The sequence below is a fragment of the Spermophilus citellus genome, assembly GCF_964194105.1.
Source record: "Spermophilus citellus genome assembly, chromosome: 4".
NCBI lineage: Eukaryota > Metazoa > Chordata > Mammalia > Rodentia > Sciuridae > Spermophilus > Spermophilus citellus.
Window position 1 is genome coordinate 70459037 of NC_138185.1, and position 14628 is coordinate 70473664.

The 14628-nt window shown below is 38.7% G+C and overlaps 1 protein-coding gene across 1 annotated transcript in view; it reads left to right on the forward strand.

Annotated features, from left to right (window-relative positions):
- The window catches only part of ADAMTSL3 (ADAMTS like 3), a 519919-nt gene that overhangs the window by 165246 nt on the left and 340045 nt on the right, over positions 1–14628 (forward strand). The gene's annotated exons all lie outside the window — the stretch shown is intronic.

Here is a 14628-nt window from a genome sequence, read left to right on the forward strand (position 1 = left end):
TGGCATCTAAGGACCTATATGACTGTGAAGTAAGCACTTATTTACGACTGACCTTACACTCTGAGATAAATCAGCCAGACTCCTCTTCCTCTCATGCACTCTCCTGGACCTGTGTCTTCAAGGCCTCTTTTGGTTCCAGTGTCCCATGAATTCTGTGACTCTCACAGAGCTAGCTAACAAGCAACATTTTCCTCATTATTCCATTTTATGGATGCTCCTCATACCCATATTTTAACAGCTGTCTTCTGTTAGGACAAAAGGTAAGTATTTCAGGGTGGTTTTAGGGTATCTCTGGCCAGCAAGGTGTAGTGTCAGGATAAAAGCATGAAGACAGACTTTCTGTCCTTTCAGAGGATCTGAAACAGGCCATGAGAGCTTCACAGATTTGTTCTTCATCAAATGGGGCTGAGGCTTCAAGGCACAACATTTCATTTTGCCTTCTTTCACCTTATAAAATTTAAATATGCTTTGAGGCAGTCTGTTGACCTTTGGCCAAGGACAGTGCTTGCCCAGCTTGAATCACTCACTGACCTCTTTTGGATTTTTCCATATCTGTGTGCCTGTGGCAGTGCTATTTCCATGTATCAAGGCAGTGTGCACAGAAGGTCATAAAAGGAGATTTCAGAGCAGCAGTCTTCATCATCCATACCACCCACTGGTTGAATCCCAGCTCCACCACTTCATCATGGTGTCACACAAACATCTCTGCATCACATTCAGTTTCCACATCTGCAGAGAGGAGGTAATAATAGTATCTACCTCATGGAATTGTTTGGAGGAGTTAATCCATTGTGAAGTGGGAAAAATTTTTAAAAAAGCAGGCAGTGTCTGGCACGTGGAGAGTTCACAATAAATGTCAGCTCTCTGTGTTGCTGCTGCTGTAAGCATTCAGGGTTTGAAGCTTAGCATGGGGCCTGTATTTTCTGCTGGGGCTGTAGGGGGCACTCAAGAGGCACAGCTGAGGAGAGAAGATGCTGCAGAGGAGGGAAGATGCTGCAAAGGATCAGAGGTGGGGCCTGTACTTCTCAGGGGAGATTCCTGCAGGTGTTAACACCTGAGGCCAGAGCTGTTTCACTGCTTTTTCTCCTAGGTTCAGTGTGGACTTGACATTCAGTTGCCCTGTGAGGTATCTTATAATTTTGGTGTTTGGATGAGGCTTACAATGTTCATTAGTATTTCCCCTTGCCTCATAAGTGCCACTGCCAGGTGGCATAGGTCTCATAAGTGAGACTGAGCTGTCAGGAGTGTGGTATGTTCCAACTAGAAAATAAAAATCAGATTCTCCTCATTGAAACTCATATTCATTGACTATAAGTAATTGTGATAGAATGCAGACCAAGGCATGAGGCTCAGGCCCTTGTTTTTCTAACAATTCTTAACCATTCCTAGATCACTCAGACTGCAAGAAAGGCCTTCCTTCTTCCTCTCTCAAAGGCCCCTGAAATTTCCTGTTACTCAGCTCTCTCCTTAGGGATCTCCATCTTCCCAGGGAAGTCAGTGACTGCTATTCTACCCCTCTCTTCCAGCCTGGTGCATTTGAGGGCTTTTCATCCTTTCTCCAGACAACTTGATGGTGTCTCCCATGTTGATTGTCCCAAGTTACAGCTTGCTCCTTGTAATTTGGTCCCTCTACTCTTACCCAGGAGAGGAATAAATGACCTTCCCTGTCTATTAATTGAAGAGACTCCTAGCTCTATCTTCTAGAAATGGTTTTAACTTTGATCATGTGCTCTTCCATGTCTCTTTAAATAATCATATCAAGGTATCTTGGTGTGTATCCCAGTGGCCCCCCACCATATTTACCTCTGGTGAGGTGCTGCCCTGCTTAGATTCTCTGGCAAATCCTATCCCCTCACCTTCTGTGTCTCTGGGTGGGAGGGTCTCCTCTGATATTTGATCATCCTCCTGCCAAGTTCTCAGACATCTGTTGAAACAGGTCCCTCAAGGTGATAGGTTTAAAGAGTGAGAAACAATTAGATGAAGTAGTTCTGGAAGGATAGTTGGAAGAATTGTCTTAAAATTGTGGGGAACTCCTGTGCAAAGAGATGGATTTTGACAATGTTGGAACATAACCTGTAACATAAGCAATATCTGAGTTGTCTCAGATCCTGTCTCCTGGGTCTTGTTGATGCATATGTATAAGACAGAATAGTTTCACATTTCATTTCTGATTGTGAGACTGCAGGTTGGTAGAGGAGACTGATCCTACAGAGGGCTTAGTGGTAGGGAGGACACACAAGTTCATGTTAGTTTGGTAGATGACCTCCCAGCTCTTATCGTCTTGATCATTATAGCAAGGTAATGCTGCCAGGCAGAGTGTAGATGTGTGGTAGGCTGAATAACAGCTTCCAAATATGTCCATGTACTAATACCTGGAAACCACAAATGTTCCCTTAATTGCAAAAGAGACTTTGCAGGTGTGATTAAGGATATTGAGGTTGGAGAGATTCTATTAGATTATACAATTACAATTGGGGAGGAGATAGAGGCAGAAGGAGTAGGCAGTGCTATTATAGAAACCAGAAACTGGAGTAACGCAGCCAGGAACCAAGGAATGGCAGCCATCTCTAGAAACTGGAAGAGGTAAGGAATGGATTTTCCCCTGGAGTTTTCAAATGTAACTGGCCCTGGTGGCACCTTGATTTTAGTCCTGTCAAAATTCATTTTGGATTTCTGACTTTTAGCATTATAAAATAATAACTTGCTTAATTTTAACATTAAATTTGCTATAATCTGTTACAGCAGCAGGAGGAAACTAATACAGTATATCAGAGGTGGGCTTTAAATCTTGACCTCTCCCCAATGCCAACAGTCATCCCTTCTCTATCACTAATAACCCACATGCAATAATAGATGCTGAGAGAGGCTGGCATAGCCCTAGAACTAACATGAGGACAGAAGAGGTGCCATTTGAGTGCTGGTGGTCCAACCCAGGCCTCTTTTTTCAACAATCTAATGTTCCACAATGATCTCACCATCTAAGTTCTACCAATTATCCATGGTATTGCTGTCACCCTTGATCATGTCAATCATGGGTAGTGAGGATAGAGTCCCAGGAAGGCAGCCTGGGATCAGGGTTCAGAGAACTTACTCACAGTAAATGAGCTCAGAGGGCCCTGACTCTAACATGGTACATAATTTCTTTGAGGTCAGCCTGGATTTGGTTGAGCTTGGTAAGTCATATCTGAGATGATTATGAATATTGACCCATCTTGGGTGATCTGGAAGACTTGAGCCTCTGAAAGACAAATTTATTGAGAAGTCTCAACTCAGTGGGGTATAAAGCCATGCCTAGTCAAATTCCCTTTTATCATCCCTAATGAAATCTTCAGAAGATTCACTTTCTGTTTTTAAAAGTCCAGTGCAATTTAATATTTGGTTACCCACTTGATTAAATCTCATTTCCCTTCCCTCTGGTTTAGGCTTGGTGCATGGCTCCACGTATCTAAAATGGTATTGGGCTGGGAACTGCTGTCTTCTTTCCTTGCCATGGAATGGCTCGGGAATGGTGGGGACTGCTTCTGAAATACTTCTTGCACATATTTCTTCCAGCTGTCTTGGGATAAGAAACAAAGAGGGGGAATGGGAGATGAGCAAAAAGAGCTCTTTACTTAAATGGATGCTAACTCTGATAGTTGCCATAGCCACTCTGGTTCTCCCTGATGATTCTGTCCTCTTGATAACAACTGCAAGTTCTTCAGAGGGTCCCTCAGGACCTTCCCTGTAGAAGATGGTCCTGTGATGACTTGCCACTTGATGCTGAGGTCTTCTCAGCTAACAGCAGCCTTACTGGGTGGAGTGCTGGCAGGATGGTTTAAACCCAATACCTCTTGGTGGTATCCACTTGCATCCTGGGAAGCCAGGATGATCCAGTGCTACCTCTTCTCTGTCATGTCAACTCCCTGTAATTCTTCTCTTCTTGCTCTGTAGGCCCAGGGACAGATCAACAGATCTAATTTCTAAGCAGATGTCTATCTAGGAAATGTTTTCTCTTTGCAGACAGCCCCCAATCTCTATGAGTGCTTCTCTTTTTTCTTCATTTTCATTTCCAATACCATAACTTAAAAAACAACAACACATTACTCTTAGCCATCTGTAATGAACATCTTATGTTCACATCTTTGCTCACCTATCTGAATATTTTCTTAGAATAATTCTTTCTTAGTAGGATGTGCTATACTACACATTTGATATACCTTGTGGCCTTCTCCTCTTCCCTATGTTTCAGTTGGGAGTGACTTTTCCAGCTCTCCAGGTTTTGTATCATGAATGCACTTCCTGTGTGACCTCGTCTTCTATAGTGATTTTGGATGAATATTCTAATCCATGTTGACATTGATGATAGAGTTTGAACAGGCTCAAACTTGTCCTGGTTGCAGATTCCACTTTATTACCGTGTTGTACCCAAAGCCTGGAAATCTTCAAGGTGGAGTCACTGGCTGGATTAATTGAGAATGCTCTCTCCTTGTTTGTCATCTGTGTCACTTGTACTCTTCCCTTTCTGCCTCTGTGACCTTTCCATCTCTGGCTCCTTCTAAGGCTCACTTATGGCTCCTTTTAAATATTACCCATTTTCAGAGCTCCACTCTTTTCCCCGTCTCTTCCTCCTTATGTTCTCCCTAGGCAGCCTCAATCACTCCTCTGGTTTTCTCACCAGAGTCTTCTGCCTGGTTTATCCCTGGAATCCCAGATCTCCTAATGATGCAGACCCTTAAATTTAAGTTTTTGATGTTCTCTTCAGATAGGATTACGTATACACCAAAAAGGTAAAAATTTGCCCATTATTTTACATTAATGGTTAAATATAAACCTTGAAAATAAAACACAATCTTGACAGCTCTGTTTTGGTTATTTTTCTTTTCTTTTTTTAAAATTCAAGAGCCCCTTCAAAGTGGAAGAGGCCAAGCATTTCTGCCTCTTCTATGAACTCCAGATCAATATATCCATGTCAGTACCCCCACTGGAATGTTCCTGACAACCTCAAAAGCAATACTTTCCAAACCAGAGTACTTACTTCTCACCTTGCTCTTTTTCAGCATCTGTATTCTCCATCAGCTAGTGATTGAGCCAGAATCCTAGTGTTGCTCCTGATGCCTCCTTCTTTGTTGTCCTTGACCTGTACCCATTTGGCTACTAAATCCTGTTCATTCCATCTCAGAAATGCCTCTCAAGGCTGTTTCCTCCTGTTGGTTTTAATGACGCTGTATTTGAAGAATAGGGTGTTTAATAGCTTGGGATATGAGATAAGAATGAATGGGGACAATTTGTGCTGCTACAGGGAACACCTTGAAGAGCATGCTAAGAAATTTCCTTAGTAGGCAGCATGGGGTCCTGTGAATATTGATAAGAAGGTCATGCTAGGCACCATTAGGACTCCATTGGACCACTAGGAATGTGCTTGAGCAAAAGATACTTGTGAGGTCTCTGGCACTAATTTAGGTTGGTAATTATGAGACCTGAAACTCAATTTATAATATTTTCCTGGGTGGGGGGGACTAGTTGTTGACAAGAATATATCAATACAAGAATAATTTTAGAATCTGAAGGGACAGAACTTGATAAGTGATTACTTGAGATTGAGAGAGATGGAAGAATTGAAATACTTTGAGGTTTTGAATATGGTTTAGGGACACAGAATGGTAAAAGTTCAATCTTATCTTCAGAAGGAGTAAGTTTGGGGAATGATGTGCATTGCAGAAGATTGAGATACTGAATAAAGGAAATATGTAATATTCTTTGAGAAGGAAAGAGGATCACAGGAGAGGTTTTTCTTAGCAAAGTGTACTGCTGTGTATTTGTTCTCCAAAAAGGAAGCGTCCAGGAAAAAGGGAGAGATTAAAGATACAGGGGAAAAAACCTAATTACATATAATTGTTTCATAACAAAAAAATAGGCAGTATTCCTCTGTTGCATTACTAATGGTTCTTAAAGCACCAAAGCTAACATCTTGTGGAAACCACATTTCAAGGTTTATGATTGTGATTGCTCTCAGTTTATTTTTACAAAGATGCTAATTTCCATAAATAGCATGGAAGCATAAAGCAATTTCCTTTCCAAGTATTTTATGCAGTTACTTTCTGGAATTTGTCAGCACCGAACAGCTCCAGCCAACGTATGCTATAAATTATTGTGGTCAAATACTCAGAAATATATTTGTTCTCCAAACCTTCATTTATAAATATGATAGCATTTTACTTTGAAAACAATTTAAAACTAAGGAAGAATAAGTATTTTATTAGTGAAAAATCGCTTATAGTATTTTGGACTCTTTAAATTTTCTCCCTTTTGAAATTATCTTTGTGCTTTTTTTCCAATTTAAAAACAACATAAAATTATAAAAATATGAAAGACTCAGGAAACAGATGAGAATAAACATCACCTTTGATTCTACCAACTGTTAAAATTTTTTGAACATATTTCTAATATTCTTAAAATATCAACATGTATGTATCTCTAAAGAAGTAATTGCACTCTATTTTTGATAATTATTTTAAAATGAAACAATTTGAGGAATATTTTTACATGTCATTGAATATTTTTCTAGAATAGTGTTTAAGCTATTCTTAGTGTTGTGTCATTTGAATGTATTATGGTTTCTTAACTAATTCTTTACTGCTAGACACAGGCTGGTTACAGATTTTTTTAAAAAAATTTTTGCTGTTGTAGGATTACTGTTATAAATATGCTTTCAGATTTATCTTTGCTAACCCTTGTGATTATTTGTTTTGAGTATATTTCTAAGAAAATGTATTTGTTTAAATATAATTTTGGGGTCAGATGCCATTTTGGGTTTTATTTATACTATGAAATTATCTTTCAGAAAGTTTTCATCACTGTTTACTTTCATCTTGCAATAGTTGGCAATAAAAGATTAAGGAAATTTTATCAGTGAGAGATTATTAAAAATACTTTTGGTTAATGTGTGTTACCACTTTTGTGAATTGTTGCCAAAAGACATTAGATGTAGAATAACAAATTTTTACCTTCATATTTTTTCCATTTTTCTGTTGAGAATTTCTTGTTAATATGTGTTCTTCATATACAAAGAATATTAACCTGCAAATAATTTTCCCATTTTGTTATTTACATTTTATTTTTATTTGTGTTTTTGACATATCATTTATTCTGGGAGTCTCTTAATTTTTTTTTTTTTTTTTTTTTTTTTTTTTTGGTACTGGGGATTGAACTCAGGGGCACTCAACCACTGAGCTACATCCCCATCCCTATTTTGTATTTTATTTAGAGACAGGATCTCATTGAGTTGCTTAGTCTCTTGCTGTTGCTGAGGCTGAACTTGAAATCTTCCTGCCTCAACCTCCTGAGTTCCTGCGATTACAGGCGTGCACCACCTCACCTGGAAGGAATGAATATTTTTGAAAAACAATCTAATCTGTCGCTGTGGCAAAGCCAGGCTTTTCATTGAGGCAGTTTAGTTTTAATGAGCATACTTTAATCACGACACTCAAATGACCCTTATAAACTAACATTACTGAGTTGGGGGGGGGGAGTTGACACCAATGAGAAGTTATAGACAGGTCTCACTTTGTGATCTACTCCAGCTTTCTTCATGAAACAGTTGCTCATACAAGATAACAAGAGACTCTAATACCATCTTTACTGTCTCATTCATAACTCCAAACCTAATCCTAAACCCAAGTATTTAGCAGTAGAAATCCAGAAAGTAATTCCTCTCAGTACCCCAGGTTAATGGTGTTATTTTGACTTTTGATTATGACCCAATAAAAGAAATCTACTTTATATCATAATTACATGTATATTTTTCATATTAATTAAAAGTTTCAGGAAACAATATCTAACCATTTCTGTGAATGATTCACCTGCTACTTGCTTTTCTTTTCCATTCCATTTAGTTCCAGTCCAACTGATTTCATGAAAAAAAAAAAATGGCTGGTTGAGATCCAATCTGTTAATTTCAAGGCCTGCTAATGGGCTGTATTCACACTGCCGTGACTAAAGGACTGATGTTCTCTGTCTATTGGTGTGTGAATTGGGACAAGTATCTAGTAACTGAAACTGTAGCATAACCCTTGATGTTGGTTAGCCTTCTCCAAATGTCACTGTGTTGTCCTTGGGTGGTATCTTTCTCAGCAGGACCAGTATTGCTCGTGGTATATGTATAATGCCAGAATTCCAAAGCATGCTTGGTTGCCAGGGTTCTTCAGTGCTATCTATATGATCATATTGTTTTTTGAATTCCTCTGACCTAGTAACATGAAGAATCATATTAATAATTTTCCTCATATTGAATCATCCTTGTGTTCCTGGCATTAACTGTACTTGGCCATGATATGTTGCCTGTTTAATAATCAGCTGGATATGGTTTGCAAGTATTTTATTGAAAATTACTACATCTGTATTTGTAAGAGAAGTTGGTTTGTACTGTATTTTTTTGATTTTTATATCAAGATTTTTAGTAACCTCATAAAATGAATTGCACTTTCCATAATTTTTCCTTTGGGGGGGACAATTTAAGTAGTACAGAAATAACCTGTTCCTTGATGGTTTGAAAGAACTTGCCAATAAAATAATGGGGGCACAGAACCTTTCTAAAGGATTATTTCTTTGACAAGTACATTTTATACAATGTTGGTTTATTCAGGATTTCTCTGCTTTTTAAATCAAGTTTGATGATTTGCATTTTTCCTAGAAACCTCCTATTTCATTGGAAGTTACATAATTGGTAGGAGAGCAGAAGAGAATATTTTATAATTTTTCAACAATTTAAAAAATATTTTGCTATTAATTTCTGAATTCTTTCCTCTTCAGAGAATATGGCCTTTAAAGTTTTGAAATGTAAGGGGCTCAATTTCATTGATGTCCCAAAGGTTTTGACAATTTACATTTTTTGTGAATTTCTATGGATATTTAACAATAAGTTGCCATTCTCTAAATTAGAGGATATTGTTATACTGTCCCCACTGTTTCTCCATGATTCTCTTTCTTCTTTTCTCTAGGTGAGCCCCGTGCTAATTCCTGTTTAGTTCTAGTGAAGAACAATTTGTCTTTCTTGTTTTCTTGTCTCCTACTGATCTCTGTCCTCAGGACTTCACTCTCCACCAAGTGCTTGCCTGGATGCTTTTATTAACAAAAATTCCCCACCTTAAGGATAGTAGTCCTTGATGTTGGGTAGTGTTGAATTGCATTTCCCCATTGGCTTATGTGTGGTTGGATTGCTTCTTAGTTTTTCCAGTGTTATCATTAAAGGAATGTTCAACAGCTTTGGGTACAGATATTTTTCTTTATTACCAAGTTACACTACTATTAGCAGTCTGGGAGACTGTCACCATACACTTGCCAGTGTTCTATATAACAAAAAATGTTTATTTGGTAAAAGTCTGGATGTTTTAAATTCTGTCACCCTTAAATCTAAATAGAAGTAACCACCCTGGTAATCAGAGCAGGGAATTCTGAGGGTTGTGTGGCTCATTTAGGAGTGTATTTTAAGCTGTGTTATGAAATGGATATGCTATGAGTCTAATTTATGAAAGACCTATAGATCTTAGAATCCCAAAATAATGTACCAATAAAGGGAAGTAGGATACAATTATAAGCAAAACTTGCTGATGCTCAGGGGACCTAGAAGAAAGGACTCTAGGTGATGTTGGAAAGGAAAATGCTCTGTCCAAATTTTTGGCTGGGGTGAAGACTGGGCCTGTGAATACCCTCTTTTCTTCGTGGGTGATTTTGTTACGAGTGGCTGTAACACCAAGTTCTTGGTGTCTTCCAACAAAGAATTAAACAAGATATGCAGAAGTGACAAAGCATAGATTTGTTGAAGGAGGAAATGATAGTTCATAAAGTAGAACAATAGGGCTGGGAGTGAGAAATAGAGGCTCCAGGTCACAGTGTTGGGGATTCTTGTCTTATAGGCTGAGTTGTCAGTGTTCCCCTCGCTGCATGTACCTAATTGAAGACCCTGCCTCATTTTTCCCCCATTGGTTACTTTATATCTAATTACAACACTGCCCACTTTGCCCCCATTGGTTACTTTATTTTCACATAATTAGAATACCCAGGGCTGGGGTTGTGGCTCAGTGGTACAGTGCTAGCCTATCATGTGTGAGGTACCAGGTTCAATTCTCAGCACTGCATATAAATAAATAAAATAAAGGTCCATCAACAACTAAAAAAAAAAATTTAAAAAAGCACATTAGAATACGGAACCTGTTGGCAGGAGTTGCCATGGCCAGTAAGCCCTCAGTGGCTGGAGTTGTCATGGTAATGGGACTTAGGGTAAATAGGGACATGGTGACTCAACTCTTGTACCCCAGCAGTTTTCTTGTACCTTGCCTCTGCCATCTTGTTGTTCCTAAACTCCTTCTCTGAGAGGCTGACCTATTCATTCCATGGGACTGAAGATGGAGCTGGTATGAAAGGAAGCCAGACTGAAAGAGAGAGCTGTGGCTGTCCCGAAGGGACGAGTCTCCATTGGTTGGCAGCAGTGTGTGGTCATCTGTTGCTCAGGCTGAGACAGAATGAGGAATATGTGTAAAAGTGATGGGCAGAGTGAAGCAGGTTCAATATCCTGTGGCCACTCAAACCAAATTCCTTTCAAGGAAAATACACTTAGAATGCAGAGCCTCCTTCCCAGAGAACTGTGGCCAGTGGAAGTGGAACAATTGCAACCAGCTCTCCCTCCTCCCATGGCATGCTGATGGAAGCAGACCCTCCCAGACCTGGGTCAGGCTTTGGCTTTTGGGATGGAGTGGTGGTCTCACTTCTCAGGACAGGCTGTGTGTCCTTTCCTCTGAGAGGTATCCCTGTGGCTTTGAGCTGACCTTGGAGCTCTCCTTCCAACCCTTGGGAGGTCCAGAATGTGGCAGGCATCATTGTTCACAGCTCTAGAGGCGGAGCGTTTGTGCTGCATGTTCTGTAAACACTTTCTGGGATCCATTAGCAGCTTCCATTGTCAGAGCCAGAAAAGCATTTTGGTGCACTGAGCAGGGAAGGAATGCATGGAGCAGCCGGCGGCTATGCTGTGACTGCTCTGTTCAGGTTCTGTTTGGGAGGGGGTCATTTATTTAGGTGGTGCCTACTATGTACCTGGCTGATGAATACTGATGTTTGGTGGATCCTTATCAATGTACTTACAACCAGATACTTTAAGAGATTACCAAAAGCTTCTGCAAAGAGGAGGAACCCAAACTATAGCAGGCAATGAATTAGCCACTGTTTATTATGTAGTTAATTGACAAAATTAATGGATGGCTATACACACATTTGTGTACACTCACAGATCAACGGGATGATGTACATAGATGTAACCCTTACACTTCCCTGAGTGGAGCCTTGTGGGTCTCTTGAATGCAATGTAGGTCTCTTGAATGCCCACGTTGGCCTCATTGCTGGTTTTTGTCTGCATTGTCTGCTGATCCCTTGTGCTGTCCATCTCAGGACACAAAGTACATTGAGTAAGCCTTGGCTCACCAGACACCTCCTTGGCCAGCACTGGAGCCGTGTCCTAGATAGATGTTAACAGTTTTTTTCCACTCTAGGAATAACCAAGGGAAGCTTATCCTTCAAAAGACACATGGCACACCAGACACAGGAATCTTTTTTGAACTGTCATGTGGAGGAAGTACTCACTGAGCCCAGAGTTCTATTTTGTAACATAAGACTGTGGGATTAGCACATAATTCTGAGATCTGATTAACAATTCCATTGATGGACAATCTCTGATGAGGTCAAGACAGAAAGCAATCTCAATGGAAACTAATCTGAGACTGGAGTTGGCAGTAGAAGTATGAGTGAGTCCCCATCTGTGTTCAGCAATAGAGATCATAGATCCTTCTCTGATCACTCTTTGATGGTAAAAAGGATTTTTAGTTTCTTTGGTATGCTATGACTCCCTTTATGGAATATGTGGATTGTAAATATTTTCCCCAGTCTGTAGCTTGATTTATCTTTCTCTTATTAGGGTCTTTTGCAGAGTACAAGTTTTAAATTTTTGTGAAGTTTAGTTTATTTTGTTTTTCATTTATGGAATTATGGTTTTTGTCATCATGGCTAAGAACTTAAAATTTTTCTTTTGTTTTTGTAGATGGACACAATACCTTTATTTTGTTTATTTTTATGTGGTGTTGGGATAGAACCCAGTGCCCCATGCATGCTCAGCAAGTGCTCTACCTCTGAGCCACAATCCCAGCCCATGGCTAAGAATTTTTGACTGGCTCTGGATAATGAAGAATTTTCTGTTTTCTTCTAAAAGTTTTATTGTTTTGCATTTATCTTTATGATCCATTTTTAATTAATTTATGTTTAAGGTGTGAGTAAGGTCAAGATTTATTTTCACTTATAAGTGTCTATCCAATTGCATTTTCATCATGATTTGTTAAAAAAATATTGTCCTTCCTGGGGCTGGGGTTGTGGCTCAGTGGTAGAGTACTTGCCTAGCATGTGCGAGGCCCTGGGTTCAATCCTGGGCATCACATAAAAATAAATAAAGTAAGGTATTGTGTCCAGCTGTAACTAAAAATATATTTTTAAAAAATTGTCCTTCCTTCATTGAATTACTTTCAATACATTGTCAAAAATTAACTGGGAATATTTGTGTATATCCATTTCCAGTCTCTATTTTGTTCCATTAATCCATTTATTTATCTGTCCTCTAATACCACACTACCTTGATTATTGTGGGTGGCTATGTAATAAATCTTAAAATTAGATAGAATGATTCCTCTTTCCTTATTCTTTATCAAAACTGTTTTTCTATTTCCTTTGTATTTTCATATAATATTGTGCATGATACACAATAATTTTGACAGGAATCATATTAAATCTATAGACAAGTTTGCAGAAGGATTAACATGTTTTACTATGATGAGTTTTCCAATCCATGAACATGATCTGTGTCTTCATTATTTGGATTTTTTTTTACTTCTTTCATAGTGTTTTGTAAAATTCTGTACATGCTTTCTTTTTCTTTTCTTTTCTTTATTTTATTGGTTGTTCAAAACATTACAAAGCTCATGACATATCATCTTCCATACATTTGATTCAAGTGGGTTATGAACTCCCATTTTTACCCCAAATACAAGTTGCAGAATCACATCGGTTACACATCCACATTTTTACATAATACCTTATTAATGACTGTTGTATTCTGCTATCTTTCCTATCCCCTATTATCCTCCCTCCCCTTCCCTCTCATCTTCCCTCTCTACCCCATCTGCTGTTGTTTAATTCTCTCCCTTGTTTTTTTTCCCCTTTCCCCTCACAAACTCTTATATGTAATTTTGTGTAACAATGAGGGTCTCCTTCCATTTCCATACAGTTTCCCTTCTCTCTCCTTTTCTCTCCCCCCACTCGTCTCTGTTTAATGTTAATCTTTTCCTCATGCTCTTCTTCCCCGTTCTGATCTTAGTTGCTCTCTTTATATCAAAGAGACATTTGGCATTTGTTTTTTAAGGATTGGCTAGCTTCACTTAGCATAATCTGCTCTAATGCCATCCATTTCCCTGCAAAATCCATGATTTTGTCATTTTTTAGTGCTGCGTAATACTCCATTGTGTATAAATACCATCTCACTCCAGTAAGATTGGCAGCCATTATGAAGTCAAGCAACAATAAGTGCTGGCGAGGGTGTGGGGAAAAGGGTACACTTGTACATTGCTGGTGGGACTGCAAATTGGTGCGGCCAATATGGAAAGCAGTATAGAGATTCCTAGGAAAGCTGGGAATGGAACCACCATTTGACCCAGCTATCACCCTTCTCAGTGTATTCCCTGGGGACCTTAAAAGAGCATACTATAGGGATACTGCCACATCAATGATCATAGCAGCACAATTCACAATAGCTAGACTTTGGAATCAACCTAGATGCCCTTCAATAGATGAATGGATTAAAAAACTGTGGCATTTATACACAATGGAGTATTACGCAGCTTTCTTATGTTTGTTCCTAAGTATTCCATATTTTGGGGGGTGATTATAAATGGTGTTGAGTTTTTCATTTCATTATTCACCTCTTAGTGGCTAATACACAGAAAAACAATTGATTATTTTTGTTGATATTGCACCCTGCAATCTTTCAAGACTCAAGTTTTATAGTTATTATAATTATTTTTATTTTACTTTAGATTCCTTGAAATTATTTCCCTCATAGCAATGTTATGTAAGTCCTCTAAAACTAATGCCCTGTATGTGCTAGAACAGAGACCCTGCACCTAACAGAAGAGAAAGTAGGCCCAAATCTTTTTCGATAGTCAGTTTAGGACCCAACTTCTTAACCAGACTCCTAAAGCTCAAGAAGTAAAATCAAGAATCAATAAATGGGATGAATTCAAACTAAAAAGCTTCTTCTCAGCAAAGGAAACAATCAATAACATGAAGAGAGAGCCTACAGAATGGGAGAAAATCTTTACCACATGCACCTCAGATACAGCACTAATCTCCAGGATAATATAAAGACCTCAAAAAACTTAACATCAGAAAAACAAATAACCCAATCAATAATAGGCAAGGGAACTGAAAAGATACTTCATAGAAGAAATACAATTGATCAACAAACATATGTAAAAAAAGTACATCATCTCTAGAAATTTAAGAAATGCAAATCAAAACTACTCTAAGATTTCATTTCCCTCCATTCAGAATGGCAATTATCAA